General features: G+C 43.2%; 1 protein-coding gene across 2 annotated transcripts in view; it reads left to right on the top strand.

The window, feature by feature from the left end:
* The window catches only part of LOC114796374 (ephrin type-A receptor 6-like), a 132,176-nt gene that overhangs the window by 63,359 nt on the left and 55,050 nt on the right, over positions 1–13,767 (top strand). The window lies entirely within an intron of this gene.

Raw genomic sequence — 13,767 nt, 5'->3', positions numbered from 1 at the left:
ATGTAGAAGGGGCTTTTATGAAAAATGAACAACCCATTTCAGCTACTGACAGGGTCCACACTGTCATGGAGAAGGTTCTCTGTAACTGCAAAACATTTCTACTACAGGGGAACTTTAAGTTCAAACTAAGTTCAATTTCAAAAAACTTAAGCCAATAATAAACAATTTACTAGTAAAATAAATTTCACTAGTAAAACACTTTGAAACACAGTTGCAAGTGTAACTGACCCTCTACCTGTCAAAAGTTTGGATGCACCAACACATTTTCGTGTCTTTATTTTTTACATTATAGAACAAAACTGAAGACACAGGACTATAAAATAAAACATGTGAGGTTATGTAAAAAATGAGCAAACAAGGGAAAAGTGTAACATTTGAGGTTTAAAACAGGGAGCTATAGATTTTGAACAGTGAACAAAGCAGCCATGAAGGTAAAAAGTAGATTCCTCAAACATAAAAGTGAAGTGACGTGATTGTCATTGTGAAACACTGCAGCACAGCACACGGTGACACAACAAAATGTGTCCTCTGCTTTTGACCCACCACCCTTAGTGAGCAGTGGGCAGCCATGACAGGCTTTTGGGGACGGTGCTTTGCTCAGTGGCACCTCAGTGGCACCTTGGCGGATCTGGAATCAAACCGGCAACCTTCTGATTACGGGGGCCACTTCCTAAAACCGTTAGGCCACCAGAGGCCACCCTCTCTTTCTCCCGATACAACAAATACTAAATGTTTTTCTTGAATTGGAGTCTTCAAAATGGCTCCATCTTATTGCATGCAGGGTAAATGTAACTGATGCATAACTGATGGGGATTTTCATCAAAATCACCAAACCATTCCTTCATTGCGGCAGATCCTCACATTTACTGCATTCTTTTCAGCAAAGTGAATTTCAATACATTAAACACACACGTTCAACAACCAATAGTTTGGGCTAATTCGTGTGTACTACATGCTATAAAATATCAAAAAACAGTCAGGTATATTTGTTTTAAGCATCTATTCTCATTCAAAAATGTCATGGCTATTGGCACCTTGAGTACACAAGTGACGTGAAGTGAAGTGAACATAGTGAAATTTGTCCTCTGCATTTATCCCATCACCATGAGTGAGCAGTGGGCAGCCATGACAGGCGCCCAGGGAGCAGTGTGTGGGGACGGTGCTTTGCTCAGTGGCACCTTGGCGGATCGGGATTCGAACCGGCAACCTTCTGTTTACGGGGGGCGCTTCCTTAACCGCTAGGCCACCACTGACCCCAGCCCCCAACACAAAAGGATATTGTCTCAGGCAAAGGCGCCAGATGAAAAACACATGCTTTCGCAGCGACACAGATTTGAGATAAGATAGGTTGAGGATTGTCATAAAGGTCTTTGTGTGTAATGTGTAGCCCCAGTTTTACTGGGGGGTGTCTTACACTTGTACAGCCCAATGGGCGGTGATAACGCCATGTCGGGTCTGACCTTTCCGTCCCATCCCCCTCAGGACGTGCTATTGTTTGAAGATGCAATAATATCCACGTGCGTATATCTTAGGTGAACACGCTCTCGTATGCTGGGAGCAGAGATTTATGTAGTGGCGGGATTAACCATGGGCTGCCCTGGCCCAGTGTAAATTCTGTCACATTCTCAGATAAGCGCCGGGGGAAATTACGGCTGAATTTACGGCAGGCCGGGTGGCTGGAGCCTAGGCGGGCCTCTGTGTCTGTCACGTTAAATTATACATTTCCATTAAACCACTGAAGACCCTCTAACTTATTCCTGAAAGGTTGTGGTTACAATGGAGGTGTTTAACAGTGGCTTAGAGTTGAGTATTTAAAGCACATCAGGCATGCAGACAACAAAGTGAGGAATTAACTCAAACTGTTATTTTCCGTACTCAAATGTCACTGAGTCCTTGTTGTAACATCATTAAACATCAGACAATATGGCCTCCTCTGGATCAATCTTGTCCACGCCCACTGCAATGCCCCATTGAAATGATTTGCATGGTTTTCATTTTAATGAGCAGAAATTCTAGTATATTTGTATTGCGTGATTTCGATATGTTTTTTGTTTGTTTATCTCTCTTTCTGTCTGTCAGATGCGCCGGCTAGCATGTCACCTTCCACACAACACACCGAATCACAAACTCCATTTACATTTACAGCATTCATCAGATGCTCTTGTCCCGAGCAACGTCCATCAGAGCTTTGTAGTCCATATCTGACTTAATTCAACCACTCCTGCTCAAAGAAGCCTATCAGCTATCTGGCTACACCGTTGTTGTTGTTGTTGTTGTTGCCCTTTATTCTCATTTTGATTGCGATATACCAGAACTTCCCATAGGGGGCAACTGGGTTTGTTTTTTTCTGAAGAAGGTGGAGAATGGAGCGTGGAGGGAGGCATGGCGACGCCCTATTAAGGCCAGGCTTTTCTTTAATCTCCACAAACAGCTGGGTAATTGTGTGTGTCAAGGAAGCAATCAGGGCCAGATAGAGTTCCCCGGCATAGCAATGGCCCTCTTTCATTAATAAATTAGTATTCTTACGAGTCAATGTTGCCCTAATGAAGCACTTTGAAGTGAAAAGAAATAAGATAAGAGAAGTTTTATTTAGTCACAGACGCATGGTGCCTCCAATTCAGAACCTTTCTTAACGTATTAATCTATACTTGTGGAAAAACTCACCAGACAGGAGAACTTTCTGTAAGTTCTCTTTTTTTTTATTTAGGTAGAAGGTAGAAGTGTATTTGGCTCCAGTGTAACTCTGGTAACTCCAGCTTTGGCCAGGATACATGTGATTATGTTCAGCAGGAGATGAATGGGGGCAAACGGGAAAAATCCATCAGCGCCACCGTGCCACGTCCCAACTAATAATTAGCGCCACGGGGAAATTGCAAGGATGTTTATTGAGAACGGCACTGTCAGCCATGTTCCGCATCCTTTTTTTTTCTCCCGCCGCCGAATTGCCTGACACATCAGAACGGGGAACACTAATTATAACAATGCAAACAGATTGCCTGGTTGAAGCGGTGGCTGGCGCGACAAAAGGTGACTTTGCGTGTTTAATCGATGCCCCCGCTGCCTTCGTGAGCAAGCCTAGCAGGTTGGCGGTATTGCCAACTTTAATCAAAGTGAGAAAATAAACTGCTAGTGGCCTTTGTCCCAACAAACAAAAGCTGTGGACAGACGGAGATTTCAGACTATTTCTCCGACCAACTTAAATATTAGACTTGTCATCGTGTCATCTACTGGTTACTGGTGAAAACTGGTAACTGTTTTCAGAATATGTTTCGTTTCTATACACCGTTGTGTAGTTTTGCGTGTCCAGAGCAGACTGTCATGTCCTCGTTAATTGTTTGGCTCTAAATTGCGTTTTTGGATCTTGAGGGTGAAGTTGGTATTGGAATATGGTAGCTACATTTTGACATGCAGTATCTGTACAAGGCGCGTGTAACACTGGCTTTATGGTAATTAGCATATTTTTATCCCGTCTTTACTAATACAACAACAACAATATTTATTATTTCGCCCCCAAATCACAGGCAACAGGCTTTGACTACTGTTGACACCCCCCACACATTATCTGCACCCAAGGACAAACTCAGAAAGGGAATACACCTCTCTTGATTTGGCTCAGGTTCTTTTGGTCCAGGTTCTTTTGTTCTGCAGTTTTAGCATCGTAGGTTGAGGTTGTTGGGCTTAAAGAGAGAGGATGAAAGATACCTTTTAAACTTCAGTACAGTGTTGATTGGCATCAGCATGGAAGTCTAATCTTCTCTGAGTGGTGAAATCACAGCAGGCTGCCGTGTCTAAACAACATCTCCATGACACAAAGCTGATGTGAGTTGGATGGTGTTTTTGTGGAAGCAAAGCCGCTTTTCCATTCGCTTCTTTAGAAATTACATCATTTTTTCATTTGCCTTCGTTTGCCTTTACTTTTATAAAGTTATGAAATTTAATAATAAAGTACATTTTGATAATAATTGTTGCTAAATCCTACCTTCTCCTCTAACACCGCACTTCTCCACATCTCCTCAAACTCGGCCCCTCGCCTTCGTTATTGTCTTCTCTCATCACGGACGACAGGCCTAGGATCAGTGGCTTCACCTGCAGGAAGTGTGAGCATGTGGGCAATTAACCGGGCTGCTTTCCCCAGCTGCTCTGGACTGATTTCTCTGACTGCGGGGCTGGACCGTGACTCCCTGCCCCATCGTTTCCGCTTGCTCTCCTCTGACACTCCTAATTATGAGGAGGACATGAATTATAGGAGGCAGGACGTTGCAGCCTTCGAGGACGAGGTGGCCCCGGTGTGGACACTGGCCCTTAGGCAGCATTGTGGTGGTTGTGAAATGGATTACAGTGGCCGTCTCTGAAACTCCGGAAAGGGCTGTCATACTATTTTCAGCAATTCCTCAAAAAGCTGACAGCAACATATTATCACAGTATGCAACACACACCAAACAGTTATTATATCAGTCACAGTTCTTCTTAAAATATATATTTGTACATTCTGCTTGGAGGAATTCAGATGAATTTCATAACATAATATATTCAGATTATTTTTAAAGCATGTAAACCAGGGCTAATTACAGTCAAACCTCCAATAATGACCTGGGCGTTTGACATCTTTGGCAATCAGAGACCAATTATGACATTATAGACTTTTTTTTTTCTGCTGCATTTTACACTCTCTGATCCTTCCAGAACCAAAAAGATATAAAACCACGTCACCCAAAATCAGCTCTCACAATTTACATTGGCATTTACCGGATTGAGTAGGAGACCTTGCCAGGCTATTATCAGAGACCAGCTTTTATTGGAATTTTTACCATTTTACTCTATTCAAACTCATTGGTCCCTCTTGGCCTCATGGGACATCTCATACTTATGCAGTAGTTATGCATGCTCTTATGATAAAACAAAGACGAACGGCTTGACTTTAATGACTCGTTGACAGTAGACGGAAGACGTCCAGCCTTGAAGCGATAGGTTGTAAATGCGGTTATTAGCAGGTGATTTATGCCCTTGGCATTGCCAACTTGTTATTGCCCTGTAAGGGCCACCATTACAGGTGCATTATGGGTGATGACGGGAGCAGGCGTGCACACTGGCCCGCCATCTGGCCACGTTGCGATGATGGCACCGTGAGAGATGGGAGTGTTTGTGAATGTGACCTTACAGGACGGAGGCCATCTCCATCATGCGGGCTCCGCTCGCCCGGCCTCATTTGTTGTGCTTTATGTGGGTCTGCAGAAGATGTGTCCCAGACAAGAGGCTGATGGGAAATTTATTGGCCACTTCCCTCTCCCGTGTCTTGATTTATCCCAGCGTTAGTTCTGTGTCCATCTGTTTTACTGACTTGCCACAAGTTACATGTCATCCAGGGGGGCATGGGAGTACGGGAATATCATTTTTATCCAACGGTATGTCCGCTTTAAACTTGTTCAACATACAAATACAGGCTAGAACAAATCTTTTAAATTAGGCGTATGTGAGAATGCACTTAATTTAATTCCATGGCAGCTAATGTGCCCCTGAGTCTTAGAGGCAAAATGTGCATCCAAAGGAGGGACACAATTTCTCTAAAGTCGATTAAATTTTCTGCTGCATAAAGCACAAATGGTTGGTCATTCAGTTTTAAAAAATGATTCGATTTCGTTTGCCGCATCTTTTAGTGAAGTGAGGTCAGACGTCTTTATTGAGCAGCTGCATTGTGCGCAGCATTCCTGCGCTGCTGTGTAATAACTTTCCCTCGGACAGGCCTTTATCATCGTTTATGTCTCACGGAAGGCAGGAAGACTGGGATAACCCGCGCTCTGCCTCCAGGCAACAGTGGTAATTATAACCAGCGCGTTGCTGCCCCACCGCCAGCTGCACCATCAACAACAGCACCAGCTGCCCGCCTAACAGCGGAGAGGCGCTCAGCTGAGCAGGCCTGAAAATCCCCCGCCCGGTGCTCAGCCTGTCTCCGGTGTTCGTTTCAGGGACTTGCAATGGCGCCGGAGTTGGGGATGATGCGCGGAAAAGAGCTTTTAAATTTCCATTTTTCTCCATCCTCCCCATTTACACAGCAGTTAACTTCCCGCTGTGTAGCATTGCTTTGTGCGTGTGTAAAGAAACTCTGAGGGTCTGTAGCGTGGCTAAAGCAAAAATGGGGTTTGTTTAGACGTCTGTCACGGGTCACAGTATTACTGGTGAGTGATCTGCATGGCTCATGGAAGAGGGCTATATGGTTGTTCTACCCTCAAACGGAACACGGTGATATATAACTATGATGAGACAGCGGGCCCGATCTCATATTCCACTTTTATCTGTATTATTATTTATCTGAACTGCCTTAGTGCGTCATTACTTACTGTACATAAGCTGCACATTCTAATGGACATTTCCAGATTTCAGGTGCCACCAGCAGCACATGTACAGGCTTCAATATAAAATATATTAATATATATATATACGCTATTAATATATATACTCTGTGATGCCCTAAAGTCTATACATTAATTCATTTGTTTATTATTATGTATCAATTTCTAGTTTTGTTGACATGTGAGAAGCAAGATCATTTATGTTAGGGATTCAGTCTAATAAATTGTTTGTAAAATATTAACAGTCAATATGCTTGCTGCAAGATCGCATCTGTACCTTCCTCGGAATAATTGTTATTATTGTTATTATTTTGGCCTTCTGCTGCTGTTTAAGTGGACTCTATTAAGAAAATTGACTTGACTTGACAACTAATGCTATTTTCTGATTGGCTAGTAGATTAAAATACCTCTCTGTATGCCTGCTCCTCGACCATTAGTTGCGTATACCAGGACACGGCACTGCAGATGAGAGACAGTCGGCATGACAACCCCAGGGCCGGAGGACACCCAGAGCGCAAAATGTTCTCCCTGGTACTTCTGGCGGGTGTCATATCTTTCACTGCCCTCACCTACATGTCCCACCGGTGGCTCACAAGGCCGTTTATTCTGGGCGGCGTGCGTCACAAAGGCGGAACTAAAGGTGGAACCACTTGTATGCGTTCCGGTTCCTGCGCTGCGCCCGGCTCTGTTGAAGGAGGATAATAGAATTTCCTTTTCTACTTTGATGAACTTGGTCACTTGCTCTAGGTTGCATTTCGGCTCCCGCTTCACTTCCATTTCCACGTTCCGCTTCCATTAGATCAGAATCCGGTGCAATGCAATTTACTCCTCATCGGTATGTCACTTCCCATGGAACCCGCTGGAAGTCAAGGTGTGTTTTGGGCCGGGGTTATTGCTGTTTGTCCCAGCTGTGAGAGCCTCTGCACAGCTCCGGGCCCCTGCAGGTCCATGCAAGAATTTCGTTCCAATTTCATTTCCAACTTCACAGTGTCACAGTCCGTCTGGCTCTAATGAAGTTGCTAATATCCAGAGTTTGCGAGTACCTTGGCTGAAACGCGCTGGTGGCGCACCTCCCTCCTCTCCCTCCACATGAGGACCAACAAAGAGAACAAAAGGCCTCTGTAGTCGCCCAGATGGGTGGTGTTGTCCTCGGTATGGGAGGAAAGGGGTCGTCTGGATCAAGGCCGTTCTTGACCCCGTTGGTTCAGCCGTCTACGGCGGACAGAGTGTGCCGGAGGCTTTGAAGCGGCATAAAGTCATTGTGCTCCGGAGAGATCTGTACTTCTGGCTCCGTAATTGCATTGGCAGACGCTTTGAAAGCCAGATGAAAAACAGACATTGTGTGAGTTGAGTGAGTGAGTGAGTGAATTTTTTTCCTCCCCTCCTGTCACTAAAACCACCTGATCATACACACACTGTCATAAATACACCGACTCGGCTTCTGGAAAAAGTATACATGAGGCCTGTTTATTTCAAGTTGTAGGACATGTTTGAAGTCCCTTTACTTTTCATAAAAAGCCATTTGAAGGTGATGTCGGCCACCCCTCAGTGTGAAGATGTACTAGGAAGGGCATTTTTTACATTTTATTTTATTATTAGTCAGGAAACCTTATCTTTGAAGATCAGTCATCTGAATATTTTATGTCAGCAGATCATACAGAATTTCTTTTGTTTTTTTAGCTTCACTTAATTATCCCCACAATAAGGTGACAAAAATAGCTTTCAAATAAAATATAGGTTGGTTGAGGATGTTTCTGGGTCTGCATAATGACGCCGGCTCTTTTCTATTTTTACAGAGTGACGGTCAAATGAGCAACAGTTCAAGGTTATTGCAGGATAGTCAACATAAAAATTCAGGATAATTTTCTGTCAGCAGCATGCATGGACATTTTAACAAGGTTTCCAGCAACAGGGGAGGTCCTAGCTTTTGTAAATAGTGCAAGCTGTGTGGTACTGCATTTAAGTATATTCTGTGACATTGTAATAGTGGTATAGTTGCTGTGTCACAGTATTATAATTAGAATCAGATTTATTGGCTAAGTACAAAACAAACACAAGGAATTCCATTCATACTGCTGGTGTCTCCAAAAATACAATACAGTGAAACATATAGTGAAAAAGACAATAATGCATTAAACAGCACACAATATACAAATTATATACTGTATAAGACTAAAAATACATACAAAGTGCATAGTAATGAGTATAGTTTATGGGGATGATCTGTAATGATTTGTAGGTGGATCAGAGGCTGATAGTGTTAGATTTATTTATTTAGAAATTATCTGGTCGAAATTAGGTCATGATGTCCTATCATTTTTAGATTGCTATGTCTTCTGAAAAAAGTATAGAAAAGTCCAATCACACCAGCTGATTGCCCAATGCTATTTTGGTACTATGATTATTGTATGTAGCATGATAATATATTTGCAGTAATACTAAAGGAGCAAGTAATAGTAATAATACTAAAGGAGCAAATATATTCTAAAGCTATATACAAAAATCATAGGAATGGTTTCAGCATGAGTGCAATGCGGTGAGGAATGAGCATATGTGAGGGACCCTAGTGCAGTTTAACAGTGACTTCATTTTCAGACGCCAAATAGAAAACAATCCAGACAATAAACAGGACAGGAGGCCCATAAAAGGGACAGCCAGTGTTTAGGGCGACGCGCCAGAGAGAAAACAAGGCGGGGTTCAGGTCAACACTCACACAGTGTAACGAGCGTGTGGACAAGCCAAGTTCGGACACCCACTAGCGGGTGCACCGGAGCTTTAAATGGACGTGACCAGGGTGTTCTCAGGTGAGTGAAGTGGGTGCATAAGATGATGTGTGAATAATCAGAGTGCAGAGCATCACAGGACAACTTTTTGGGGCTGCAGCATTATGTTTGCCTTGTCTGGTTAATCCCTGATACATATGTAGAAATTCATCATTGCCGTGTCCCGACCGTGTCTGTCCTCTGTCATTCCCCTCCCTGCATCAAGTCTGTTTTTGTTTTCTATGCATCGAGTTAGTCAAGCATTATGTGACTGTATGTAAAGAAATAATTGGTATTTCACTGAATTTTAGATATGTTACCCCTCTGTTAAATTGTCATGAAACACTTTACTTTTGAATAATTGAGTGCTTGTTCAGTGGACGCTGCATGAAATGTAGACCTGCGCAGATGGATGGATGATGGATGGCTCAGACCTTGTATGAAGGTGAGCACAAAATGGTCAAATGACAGGTCAGAGAGGCAGACTGAGAAATGTTGTGTCTGTCCACGGAGCGAGGCATTGAGGAGCCAGTGAAGGATTAATTCCCCGGAAATAAGCGGGTGTGCGACTGCGGGTGATACATTACAGCGCGCCCGTACTCCGCTGAAAGAGTATCAGGCAGCGGTCCGCTCCACTCCTCTCTGAAGGTCAAACACGAAAGAAGGTGAAGCTTTAGGAAATGTCAGGCCACTTGTTAAAGAACTCACCTTAGACGCTGCAGTACATAAGGCAGGGTGCTTATGGGTCACAGCCGAAAATCTCGGAAGCCCGTCTAGAAAAATCTCCCAGTTTAAGAAACAGTGCACTGTGCACTCTTGATAAGAGTCTGCAGACCAAAACTAGGCAGATTAGGCAAGTGACACTTTATAATATGTTCTAACTGTTGTAATGTCTAATATGATACAGTAACATAAAAATTGCATAGAAAAAAAAAACAAAATCAATATTAATTGTCACTTACAGAGAATTGTGATATAATAAATAATGACTAGTTACTCATATAGTCTGAAGAAGGCCACAATCCATGAAGATTTTAAGCGACAGACATGCATTAACAAGCATTCCACTCAAACTCAAGACTATTATAGTACAGAATGGGTGGGGCGATGTGGTAAAAATAAAATATCACGCTTATTTTACAGTTAAATCATGATTTCGATTTCATCACGAATTTACATTGATTTATATTTATATATTTTAAGTTAATGGATAATACTAATACTCAATTTTCCAAAATGTTCTAAAATACAGTTCTGTAGAACAAAACAGCATTTAGGCCAAAGAACATTTCTGAACATATTTTAATCAGTTTGTGCAATTTTGCCAACATGTTTATTTAAAGCTAAGAATGATAATTCAAAACAAAATACCACCAATAACAAGCCAATTCAAGCAATACAAGCAACACTTAAGACTTAAAATGGGAAAAAATAAAAATGGTAGCTAATGCATTCATTAAACTATTACTGAATAATTCAACAGTTTTAATGGGAACTGTATCTTTTTTGGGTTCTTTCCATCACTTGCTTGTGAGAGCTGCACATCAAGCAAGTGAGAGCTGCACGTCAGTCCCGTTGTTCACTTTAGTGGTTTGAGCGTTTGTCACAGCCTCCCCTCGACCCCCAGACCAATCACCACAGGAAGACATGTGCTATAAACATCCGGCGGCTCCACTACCAAGTTGCGAGCTCATTGCGTGTTAACTCCCAGTGCTGCAAGCCTTTTCGGATAGACCAAGCTTCCCATCGACCCCCATGTTCTAGACTTCTCTCTTGGATTATCCCTGCCAGCTCTTGTTTGCCCTAGACGTTGCCAGCCAAGTGCCTGTCCCTGGATACCCCTCGAGCTCTCTCCCTTGTGTCATCCGCCACCAATCGCTTCCTGACGTCCCTGCAGCCCACACGCCTGCGACATCTGTTTAACGCCGTGACAGCGTCGTTTCTATAAGGCAGACTAGCAAATAATGTGCTAAAACACGAAAGAAAGATAGAATGTAGTCTATATAGACAATACTACGATCGCTCTGCTTCGGCAGATCATCAATACATAGATCGTCTTCACGGCCTCATATCGTCATATTGCCCACTACTAGTACAAAAATCTAATAATAAAATAATAATAATAATAGTCAATTACTGGTTTGTTTTTATAATTAAATGATTCTATATAATGTGGCTATTATTCATAGTAATGGAAGTAGTTGTAATAATTGCATTATTGTAGTTATTATGAATGTAATTTTTTTTTCATGCTGCTCAGCAGCTGAAACTAATAACTAATGCTGATAACTAATCAGCATCCAGAATTTAAGATGCTCATTATGGCTGCACACGCCATTAAAACATTAGAGCAGGAGTCCCGGGGGGGCGCAGCTGGGAATGGGGGTCTCTCATTAGCACCTGCATGGAGGGCCGGTGTCTGTCTGAACTGCACAAGCGCTCACGGAGAGAGCACATCTATCAGAGCGGCTGGGGCGCGGAGCGGGCAGGATTACGGCCATGACCTTTCCACATCTGCCAGCACGAATACACGCTGGCGCACCAGGGGATTGCGGGTCCGCCGGGTGCAAGGACTCGGCACCCACATTGTGCTGAATTTCATTCTGGGCTTCTGACGAATGGTTTCTGCTGAGAATGTAGGACACTGCATGCACGCATGCCGGATTCGTAATTTTCACCTCCGGATAGCAGACCGCTGAAATGTTTGAAATGTTCTGCGAAGACTGTAGAATGCCGTAAGTGCACTTCTCATCTTTTCAGAGCTGGAAATTTTGTGAGATTATTTTAGCAGATGGACAAAATTTTCCAGTTATTGAATTGCAAATATATCTGTATTCTTAGAGTAAAGGCAAGTTCCTGGTTAGTATAAATATAAATGACAATCAGGGGACATTGTTCTGTTTTCCTAGCCATTTTCTGCTTATTGCTGTACATTTACAGCATTTATCAGACGCTCATATCCAGAGCACCTTACAATCAGTACTTACAGGGACAGTCCCCCCCTGGAGACAATCAGGGTTAAGGGTCAGGGACACAATGGTACTAAGTGGGATGTGACTTTGTAGCCTTCTGGTTCATAGGCGAATGTATTACCCACTAGGCTACTACCACCTGGATAGTATATGCACCATAGCAATTTTAATTTAATTGTAGGAAGGATCCTCAAAAGGCTGCATCTCAAGGTCATCAAGTCCCACCAATTTAATTGATACACATTTTAATTGATACATAAATTTACACTTGCTGAACTGTTCCACTGTATGTTCTCTAAAACCATACCCATGCAGATTCTAGAGAGGCTAGGAATGTCTGTATGGATTGCTCACCCATTTAGCACTTTTAGCATTTAGCACTTTAGATGTAACATAGTGATATATAAGCATGGCAGAATTGTTGCAAAAGTAATAGTTGACACAACTAGATAATCATGGTTACGTGGATTTCATTCACTTTCCATAACTGCTTAGACCTAGTCAGGGCCTCGGCTGCCAGACACCATCCCGGGACACTGGGCGCAGGGAGCAGACTCACACACACAGACACACAGACACTGTTCACTCACACACACACACCTACGGCAGTCTTCATTTGCCAATTCACCTAGTACCAGCAGGAAACACTTGCCAACATAGGGAGCGAATGCAAACTCAAACTCACAATGCACAAAGCAGACCTGTTACCTGGAATTTTTACACATAAAATGCCACAGACCAATCAGATAAATGTTTCTGCTTTTCCGAAACAGAACCTCCTCCAATGTAGTTGGTCATCCAGGTTCCACATGAAGGGTTGTTTTTATTAAAAACTTCTTGAATGCAGCACCCTTCTTTTAGTATGAGTTTCGAAGTAAATGAAGTGGCTGTCTCTTTGCATAGGTCCTATGCAAAGACATATTGTCACAAGAAGAAAGCATCTGGTCGTTTTATTGCCTCTCGCTATTCCCTCTGCGTGGCTTTTGGCACACGTAGTTGAAGAACGGGGACTCTGTGACTGTGGCGGGGTGTCAGAGAGTCGAGGAAAGCTGCTCTTCCCCTCACCTCATGGGACAGTGTGTCTGTATCAGCCATACCGCCTTTCACTGTGGGTGAGAGACAGTCGGCATGACAACCCCAGAGCCGGAGGAGACCCAGAGCGCAGAGTTTTCTCCCTCGTACCGCTGGATTGATGGTCTGAGTGGCGTTCCGAAAAAAGAAAAATTGTCGGAGAGAAAACCTTTAAACTTGTTGCTGCGGCGATTCGTCAAACTAAGGACCTGAAGAAACTCTGCGGGCCGTTGACTGTGCAGACAAGGCAGATCATCCTTTGTGTTACTTTTCTACCCGGAGATTTGGGCTTTATAAACATCCACACCAGGGATTATCTGAGTGCACAGGAACAATGTTAGCAGAACTCATTAAATACGCGTCTGTCTCCACCTCTCAGGAGATGCCAGCCCTTTAATTTGCCATCGGAAGCAAAAGCCCTGCCATCCTGGCTGAATGGAGCTCGGGCCATCCACAGAGGCCACAAGGTGACGCAGACGTGAGATGGCCATTTATTCTGTACCATTCTCCCCCTTTCCCAGTCCGCTCCTACCCTAGAAACCAAATTAAAGTCTCAATTGATCCCTTTCATGTCTAGTGAATTTATTTGCAGGAAAGACACATTTTTATATTTAT

The sequence above is a fragment of the Denticeps clupeoides genome, chromosome 9, assembly GCF_900700375.1.
Source record: "Denticeps clupeoides chromosome 9, fDenClu1.1, whole genome shotgun sequence".
Lineage (NCBI taxonomy): Eukaryota > Metazoa > Chordata > Actinopteri > Clupeiformes > Denticipitidae > Denticeps > Denticeps clupeoides.
The sequence above is the reverse complement of the archived record's forward strand: the minus strand, read 5'-3'. Positions and strand labels throughout refer to the sequence as shown.